This window comes from Malurus melanocephalus, unplaced genomic scaffold (genome assembly GCF_030028575.1).
Source record: "Malurus melanocephalus ecotype Western Australia unplaced genomic scaffold, MMel_1.1 scaffold_246, whole genome shotgun sequence".
In the NCBI taxonomy this organism is placed as follows: domain Eukaryota; kingdom Metazoa; phylum Chordata; class Aves; order Passeriformes; family Maluridae; genus Malurus; species Malurus melanocephalus.
This window is the reverse complement of record NW_026623478.1, coordinates 650,420-660,419: the sequence shown is the minus strand read 5'-3', so window position 1 is coordinate 660,419 and position 10,000 is coordinate 650,420. Positions and strand designations below refer to the sequence as shown.

Sequence of the window (10,000 nt, the reverse complement as noted above, 5' to 3'; positions counted from 1 at the left end):
ACATGCAAAAGTATTTTGAAATGTCCTTGACTTCAAAAGCCAGATCTTTCAAGTGTTTTTCATCAGTCTTTTGAATCTCTCTTAGTAAGAGAAATAGCTGCATAGGACTATTTCCTATTAAGTGTACAGCTTTTTATTTGTGCATGAGAATAGGGAAAAACTAAATGCTTTTTTTGTTCTGATCACATAATTTCCAGTGAATGCCACATTATCCACATTTTGCAAGTGTCTTTTCTTCCTAAATCTCTGTATCCTGCCCTCCTAATAAACACTCGCTGCTCAAATGTAAGCAAAATGTCTAGATTGTGCCAACTGTATAAAAATGGCAAGGCAGTTCATCTAGACTTAATTTTTCTTTTCTCCTGGTGGTGTCAGAGTAGTTCCCCAGAAAACTGAATTTGCTCATAAAAAATCTAGATATTAAATTAAAAAAATAAAATAAAAACATATGCAACCCACACAAAGGAATGAGTCTATTTCTATTTAAATTAGCTTATCACAATGCATTTTTTGCCCTTTGCCTAGTTATTCATGAATGACTTTTTGAATTCTGAATACTAGCTCAGAAATTCTGGAAAACTAATGGAATTGTTTAGAAGGAACAAAACACCTGAATATTCAAAACAGGATTTCAGCAGCGCTCTGGCACTGCAGGGAGGGGTGGTCCCTGCTTCCTCCATCCCATGGGGTTATTTTTGCTCTGCCTTTCTTCCCAAACCTTTGCTCGTGCACTGCTGGGTTTTGCCCAGGGTGGATGGGTTGGAGGGTGGCTTAAGGAGGGCAGGAACAACCAGAGCAGCGTTTGTAAGAGGGCAGGGTACCCTCCTTGACAATATCTCCTGCTGATGTACGCCTTAGGTGTGACACCAAGACCCAAAGTGCGTCACTGGTTCGTGCTTTCATGGGGCAGGCTGGGCAAAGAGGTGTCGAGAGAGGATGGTTTGGGCCACTGAAATCACAAACTGAGAGGCATTTGCCAACTCCAAAATGGAAAGATAAAAGAAGTCTTTCATAAAAATGCAAAGATTCAAAGGGGGTGGCATGTTAGGACAGGTCCAGGTTATGATGTGGAGTGCTTGGGCTCTAGTACCACGCTCAAATCTGTGCAGGAACCAGACATTCAAAGCAAGCTGCACTTTTCTCTTGGATATGCATGGAAGACACAAAGTCTCCTGACAGAGCTATTTAACAAGAAAACAAAAATCACATTTCTCCCCAGGTTCTTTACCCACTTGAGTATCAAAAACTATTGATAGCAACATTAAAAATGCCCTTTAGAAGGTACGTGTAAGTACTGAGCAGAAGTAGGAGCTCAAAACAAATTTACCATCCCTGCACTGAAGCACTGTAAGCCAACTACTTTCTAATAAAACATTTATTCTGTTTACTGCAGCTCTCAAACCAAAACCTTTGTTTTCAAGAGGGCTCATTTTTCTTTATGTTCAGTTTGCATTGAATTGAGAATACTGAGGTATAAAAAGGAAACTTCCAGTTGTCTTGTAGCCACAATCATCACTTTCAAAGAAAGTACAGAAGGAAAAAGAGAAACTATTACGTGTGAGGCACAGTTTATTCTAACTGCCAAAATTAATCAAAACAGCAATATTTCAATAAAAAACCCTATACTTATTTTGTACACTGCAGCTAGCTTAAAGAAATGCATGCTGTGATTCCTTCCTAAGAAAAGTTAAATACCATGAAAAATAATAACAGTAATGTTTCTTTAGACATAACAASGTAGAAGCAATATATTTTATTAGACCAACTGGTATATTAAGCCCCTGAGAGCTAAAGACAGCCTTGTACACCCAAAAGCTTGCTTTTTTCCCCCAGCTGTACATCTCAGTTTAAAAAACAAATAAAATTTTTACTACAGATTTGTACTTGTCTGGTTTGAAAAGCTAACATGAATTGTTTTGCTTGTTTCATAACAGGAAATTATTATTTAAAGCCAGCTTACCATTTCCAAAGGTTATAGCCATAAAAACCRTGAAACCTTAAAGCAGGATTCACATTATTTAGAGACCTACATTATAAATCTACATCTGAGTTTGTCAACTAAAGCTCCTTGGATAGTCAACAGATGGAATTGGAATTCTGTAAAACTCAACTCATCTKGTGTTCAGCGCATTTGCATGAAGAGGATTCCAGTCATGGCATGGAATTGTCAGCAAGAGCAGCCAGTGGGTGTAAATATTAAACTTTGGTGAGAGGAGTCTTACCTCTTAGGAAAAAAAAAAAAAAAAGCACAACAGATCATGCACTTGCCACAAATAAACCTTCCACCACTTGAGTATAATTATGCTGTTGGACTCGTGGCTCCATAAATGGCTTATTAAAGACTGGGAATGTTTCTTGTCATATCGTGTGTCTAGAGAAATATAATCCTCTTGTTTAACACAGGAAGAATGCAGTGAGGTGAAACAGAATGATTTAGRAAGAAAGAAAACTCACAGGAGGCATCTTTCTACTCTAGTTTTTTCCATCTTCACTTTGTTTAAAGAATGTGGAGGAAATTCACTGACTTATATCACTCCTCAATCATGTTTCTATGAGGTTATATCTAATATTTTTTTAATTAATCCAGTTTTGGATGTGACTGTAGTACTCCAAAACAAAAAGAAAAGCTGCATTAAAGAAATGGAAAAATATCATTGCTGGTTTCAATTTCCTTTTCATAATTAAACCATTATTGTGTGTTATCACGTTCACACAGAAAAAAAAAACAAGTTGGTGAAATAGTTTTTCTGTATTAAGCTCTCACAGAGATAAGTAAAGTATCAGAAGTTAGATTATTATACAATTTTGATTTAGCAATTTCTATTCCCTTTCACGTACCTTTAATTTTTAAACTCTTCAGATAATGTACCCAAGAATACAGTTAGTTCTCCTGACTGCTTAATTTTAACCTTGTATTTTTTCCAATAAGACAGTAGGTGTTTTACCCAAATTTATTCCAGTAAGAACTGAAACAAACTGTGAGTAAAGTGAGTAAACTGGGAAGTATAGTTTCAGACAGATTGAAGATTAAAATCTGTACTTTATTATCATGTAGAAATAATGGACAGGTTTTCCCTCTTTATTATGGTACMAAAAAAAAATATTTCATTTACTGTTCATCCTGCTTTGGAGGGTCACTATGCAGCTACCATGCATTTTTCCTGTTAGTAACGCATGAAGAAAGTATATTAAAAGTACCTTTAGAAAATTATTTCACTCAATAATTGAAAAAAAATGTATGATAGAATGGCAAACAAAACATTGAGGTGATTTGCAGAGTTGGATTCTTTAAAATTTCAACTTTTAAAATTAACATCAGTTCTGATTTTTCATAGCCAGAAAGTCAAATGAGGAAATATTGACTCTTCAAGTCAATGGGCAAATGGACATTGATTTCAGAGAAACTTAGATTTCAGTCTTGATTCACACTTGCAATCAAATTGCAAGTAAAACTTGTTTCTTAAATTTTATATRCACTGCTTTTCCATTGTTTACATACTATGATATTTTAGGTGATTAATTAATACTATGAGACAACAGCATGAAAAAAGCCCTTGTTTTCTTTTCTTGGGAGGTGGTAATGGGGAGATGACAATATTTCTGAGAATGTCAATTCTCTTTAAGAGAAGTYACTCTTTTAATACAGTGGAATATATATTAGATACCTTCAAAATGATTTGAAGTGAGGCTATCATTCTTTTAACACTGTCCCCATGTGATATTGCTGCTCCACTTCTAATAATTACAATTTCAGACACATGTGTTGTCTGGAATTTCTCCCTGAACAAAGTTATCAATTTCATTTTACTTAGTAACTCTGAGTTTAGAACTTGCCTGAGACAACTGAAAGACATTGAAAGCATTGGGAAAATGTTCTCCATTTTAAGGATAAATATTCAGTTAGTCTAATTGTGTACAGACTGTTTTAGAGAATGTTTACAGACTGTTTTTAAGATGGGGGCAACCCAAGGTCCATATGCTATTGTACTGGTACATTTTGTACTCTGGTTTATYAAAGTACCATGCTGGAAGACTCCACTGTACATACAAATTATCTAAAGCTTTGTAAGAAAAGCTTTGGAAATGACAAATGCTTGGTTAGGACAGTATTGGTGGATTTAACACACTCTAGGGGAACGTAAAAGTAAAATGAAGTCTTCTGATTCCATAGCAATAATGGGAAATGTTAACATTCAATGTAATTTATCTACTTTTTAAAAAGTAGTTTAACAAGTATCTTGGGTGCCTTAACAGCAGATTTATTTAATTTTTGTAAGATATTATTGAGCTACGGGTTTATATGTCTATTATGTCTTTAGTAGTCACTAGCACATTTTTTTTTATATTTTTTTTTTTTTATAAATATTTTTGTCTGCAGCTTCTTTCTCCCTGTAGAATGGAGCTCATCTTCCCTACACTAAACTGAAGCAATGGGAAGCAGCATCATGRTAACAACATTCACTGACATTGGTTTTATTTCAATATTCTCATACGGCTCATGAAAGAAGGGAAATTGACTCACACAAACTCCAATACCTTAGGAAATGCCAGTTCCCTATTTTTCTTTTCTCACCTGATATAAAAATATCAAAGTTTTTTTGAGTTATTATTTTAATAATAACTTTGTCTTTAACCTTACACATGAAGCTGCAATTGAAAAAAAAAAAAAAAAAAAAAAACAAACAATAAACATCTTCAGAAAAAAAAAATAGTATTAATTCAAACAGACATCAGGTCTATAATAATAACACTATAATTAAAACCAAGCAATTTATCATAAATTTAACAGTAATCCCACTAATACACTGCACTTCCTGCATAAAATCTAATTTAATAATTTAAGTGGAGTTCTTGATTTTGATTATAGACTAAGATTTCTTCTCTTTATTACCAATTGCTAAAACACCTGCTTAACTTTTACTGGCACCTTATTGCCCACAAGGAGTACAGGACTATAGCAGAAGTCATTACAGTATCATCAACTGTTAGTGGCCACATCCTGCAGGGTTTTTTGGTAAATAACAGAAAAAGAGCAGTATGCTGTGCATGAAGTAGGACACTGTCCAGAAAGATGAGCATGTAAACGTATCACCCAAAAAGAACAAATTATTCATCAGGTCTAATTTTGGGGAAAGAAAATTCTCCTTCTAAAGCCAATAGAGTCTGTTTAATYAAATAAGTTTTGTCCAGCCAGCTTAGTCTACTTTGAATTACTGTCTAGAGGATCTTCTCTCTATCTTGACTATGACAGGAATGATTTCTAATAATTAAAATTGGTCTTTGTGGACACCCCAATCCAGCATATCACAAAAGAAGAAATGTCACCAGAAGCAAGGTTAAAAATGGAGCTGGAATTTTGTCTCCCTTTAACTTTTGCATCTGTTCTTCGGCTAAAGTGCTGAAGTTGGTTTTCTAATTCATAATTTCAATTTATAACAGAGTACATGACATCATCTGCACTTCATTTGAAGTAAAATACATAAAACTTTGCTCATAGCTGTCTTCATATGAAGCTGGTTTTGAATAACACTCTAAAACCATTTACAATAAATATGTTAAATGAACATTTATAGAGGATGTTTCAATCAAATATCTACACAATGTTTTAATTATTATTACTCAAATGCACACAGGAAATTAATTTAGACCCTTGTTTTCAGGCACACTTAAATGATTGCACTATAAAAGGAGAATGCTCATTTCTAATTTAAAAAAAAAACAAAAAAACCAACAATTCATCCCACTCTTCAGCCATAAATTTGTTAAACCTGCAGGATTTTATGCATTTTAAAATGCTGGGTTAGTATTTTGAATGTGCTGCTTTYATAATGAGTCTATTGTTTGCCTTATATTTTATTAGTCTTTGCACAGAATAATGGTAAATAGAATGTCTATCTGAGCATGTTCTGGAATTGAATTAAATTAATGACGAACAAAAGGAATGAACATCAGCTTTGATAATTATTAGKATCAGCTGAATCAAGGAGTTGCTGGGTGCATTCAATGTGGTTCATCCCTGTCATTAACTTCAGAAACCAAGCAGAGTCTGTGTTAAAGCTCTAAATGCTTGCAAAACAACCCTCCTTGTTCTTTAATACTTTCCTCACTTAGCACCTGCTAAAAATAAAGAGGTACATACTTAAGACATCACCTCACTGAATTCTGATATATTGAATGAGAAAGAACAGCATAGCTAGAAAAAAAATGAAGCCAACATTTGTGAGGAAAAAAAAACAGTGAACATTTTGTCTTATAGTTCAAATACAGTCCACTTAAAGCAGGTTGTCACCTTCAAATTATGCATGTTTGTGTGTCCCTTTCAGGTTTTTTTTTTGTTTGTTTGTTTGTTTGTTTGTGGGTTTTTTGTTGTTTTTATTTTTGTTTGTTTAGTTTTTGTTCACAATATATGATGGCTAGCCATACATAAAAGGTCCCAATGTCATGAGCTGTGAGGCTAGGCATATAATTTAATCATTATTATTTCTTCATACTATTTATTTTTACAGCGATCTTTTCAGCTCTAAAAATACATAGATATGTGYAGTCATTCAAGATTTTCCACTATGCTAATGAAGACTAAATCTGCCAGAAAGCAAAAGAGACAAAGCGTATTCAACATATCCCAAATGTTAAGCAGTGCTAAGAGTCAATTTTTGCATAACTGAGAGAGAAAAATTACATTCCTATTGTTGCCTAAAAAATCTAAAGATGAAAAAGTTCATGGGTCAAAGATGGAAAAGAGTAAATTTTCAATTTCAAGATTATTGCAGAAATTTTTTAAACCGAGTAGGCTGAATTTAAACCATAAACATAATTCTGTCAATWTCTTATTCCTATAGCTTGACTGCAAACATGCTCAAATCTGTAAATCTAAAATTGTGCTCATTCCTGCAGGAGTTGTTGACAAGGGAACTTCTAGGGGTCTAACTGYTGAATAAAGAAAACAAGGGGTATCTCTGAGGAAAAGCTTCAGTGATTAGCTCTGATTCCATTTGCAAGAAATAAGGTCTTCTTACTTTTAACAGAATGGAAAAAAATATTTTAGCATTTAAAACTACAACAGTCGTGGAGGAAGTGAATAAGTAATGTTCCAACTRCAAGGCTAATGGGGTCTGGTTATTGCAGTGGGGACACAAATATTCTCTGTCAGACACAGGCTGGACTCCATTTGACCTGAAGGAAACCTTTCAAAAGTGGAGAGAGTTTTTAAATGCCTTGGTAGCATAAGTTAAAAAAAAAAAAAAAAAAAAAAAAAAAAAAAAAACCTATTAAACCTAATATTAAATAAAAAAAAAAATAACACTGAAGGAAAATATTTTTGATCCATGCTGTGCACTATGACTAAATTAACATTATACTTTTCTAATAGAATTCTTTCCCAATACAATACATACTGTTAATTAAGTCAGAGAGAGCAGATATGCCTCAATTAAAATTCCACACATTAAAAAAAAACCTCCTGCTAATCTGAAATATAAAGGTCTATGAATGGCTTTGTACATTGCAGGACTTTATAGAATGTGTAACTGAATAACCACAAACCAAAAATCTTACCAATTATTCATTTTATRTGGAAATTATCATTAGTTACAAGCTAGAATAATCAGTATATAGTTTTCATTTTRCAAAGCCAGTAATTCCTAAGTCAGATATAAGAACAATAAGGAAATGGATCCAATTCACTTAGACAACAATGTTTTCAGTGTGAGATAGAGATCTTCCAAAAAATTTAGAAGTTTCCATTAAAATTTAAGAAAAAAAACAACCAAACCCAAAACAAAACAAAGAAAAAACAACAACAAAAAAAAGTGATAACAAAAAATACCTGTTACTTTAAAGGTGTATCTGAGGTGGCATTGAGTGGTTATAATTTAAGGAAGGGCATTTTTTTTAAAAGTGAGGAAAATTATCTTTTTTCAGCTGCTATATTTAGATGAGATGGATACTGCCAATAAATTGAGTTCGGTCTTTTTAAAATGTGTGAATTCCCTTCTWATTTTTCAACTTTAATTATAAACCAGAGTATGAGCCATTCCATATTTCACTATGAGACACGCAAGTATTTGCACAGCTAAGGCACTGAATATACAAMACCAACATTGAAAATAATGTGTGTATATAATTATATCCATAGTAAATAGACTGTAAGAGCAGCAGGTTTCTTTCCCTACAGGAGACAGCAATTCTGCCAAAGTRCATTGTGTGGGAAAAATAAAGGAATCCTTAAGTGGGTGAGAGTCCACAGTTACCCAGAAAGAAGCAGTGGTGAGGAGCAGGTGTGACAAAAATTAATAGCACTACGAGTAAATCTATCTGCTTGTTCTGCTTATTCACATTATAAAGAAAATATGAAGACCCACAGTACTACCAAAGGAGTTTACTAATTTGGAGGCTGTCCTGAAATCTGCTGGGGTTTGCAGAGGTGGAAATTGAATGGTTCGCTCCCTATGCACTCATTCATTTTTAGCACATCAAAATCAGCCAAGTCTCTTTCTGTCTCTGTCTAGTTAAACATWAAATACTGAACTCCTACCTACACTGGAAGTGATGAATTACGTTTTTTAAACTATTCCTACAAATAGTAGCATGTATCTTGTTCCAAAGCTTTTTTTTTCTTTCTCTTTTTTGTCAGTCTGAGCCTGTTGAAAAACTGCTGTGCAGTGGAACACCAACCACAGGGACAGGAGGGATCACTTAAAGACATAGAGAATACGTGCTCTTCTAATCCAAGTATTAAATATTGCACRAGATAATTGGCAATCTCCTTCTGRTATAAATAATATGCTGGAAGAATCCCTGCTTTCTTTATATCAGAGTCAATCAAACAGAGTATATGGATGTTTATTGTGAGGTTAATCACTCGACAGTAATTGCCCGTTTGTATTGACCAAATAAATCAATGCTGTGCAACAACAAAGAGGTCCTGGTTATTGAGCTTAAATAAATATGATTGATTACTCGAAATCTCCCCAARCAACATAAGCTATATGGTTTCCAGACTTCTCTAACAGGGGAAAATTGCATTCCATAACAGACTATAATTTCTGTTAGTGTGGAGGGAAAATAGGATACATTGAAACAGAACACAAACTTTTCACCATTMAAGGAAAGTGCTGCAATTCAACCTCATGCTTAACATAAATGTGTTACTAGTTGCTGATGTCCCTCAGATTATACATAGATACAGAAAATATCAAGGAAAAAACACATCATTGTTCTTGAAGGTTTGTTTCTTCAGATTTTTTGTTTTCTTCTAGATTTTTTGAAGGTGCAAAAACTTAGACACAGAAGCCTCTTTGTCAACCATATGGAACCAGTTCACCTCTAATTTGTCAGAAAATCCTCATTCTGCCTACTTTTATGAAACATGTCTTGAAACTACATAAATCATGATGTACTCCTGACTTTCACTGTAATATTATAATTATAAAAGCATTTTCTGCCTTGTATAACTTTATACGTTTTACATAATTTTAAAACCTACATTAGAGTCTGGTGAAGAATTGAGAATTCAACGGACCATTCTTCATATTGTTCTGTTGCTGTGGCCATAGGTATTACAGTATATATTTTGTTTTCATCAATAATGAATTTTAAATATTGATATGGTAGTTTTAAAGGCAGGTTTTATTAAGTATATCTTATGTAATTGCTGTTTGCTAAATTAAAGAGTTTATTCATGTCACATAATTACTGTGTGGAACTTGATGCTTCAAAATGTTTTCGAAGCCAAGACAAAATAGATTAAAAAAAAAATCAGACTAAAGTAAAACAGATTAATTAGTAACCACAGCACATGATCATTGAAATCAGGGAGTTCTTGAACTATAAACCAGAAAAGGTAGAGAGAAAATAACAGGAAAAAGGCTCCTGTCCCTCATCATGCACTGCTCAAGCACCTGTCCCACACTTCTTGCACTGGTTCTTGTAAGACAGAGATCTTGCTCTTGGGTTGTGGTTGCAGCTGTTTCTTTTTTTCCTGTTAGAGGTGATGTTTTCT

General features: G+C 33.7%; 1 protein-coding gene across 1 annotated transcript in view; it reads right to left on the bottom strand.

Moving 5' to 3' along the window:
• IL1RAPL1 (interleukin 1 receptor accessory protein like 1) overlaps positions 1 to 10,000 on the bottom strand; it is a 577,918-nt gene that overhangs the window by 238,594 nt on the left and 329,324 nt on the right. The gene's annotated exons all lie outside the window — the stretch shown is intronic.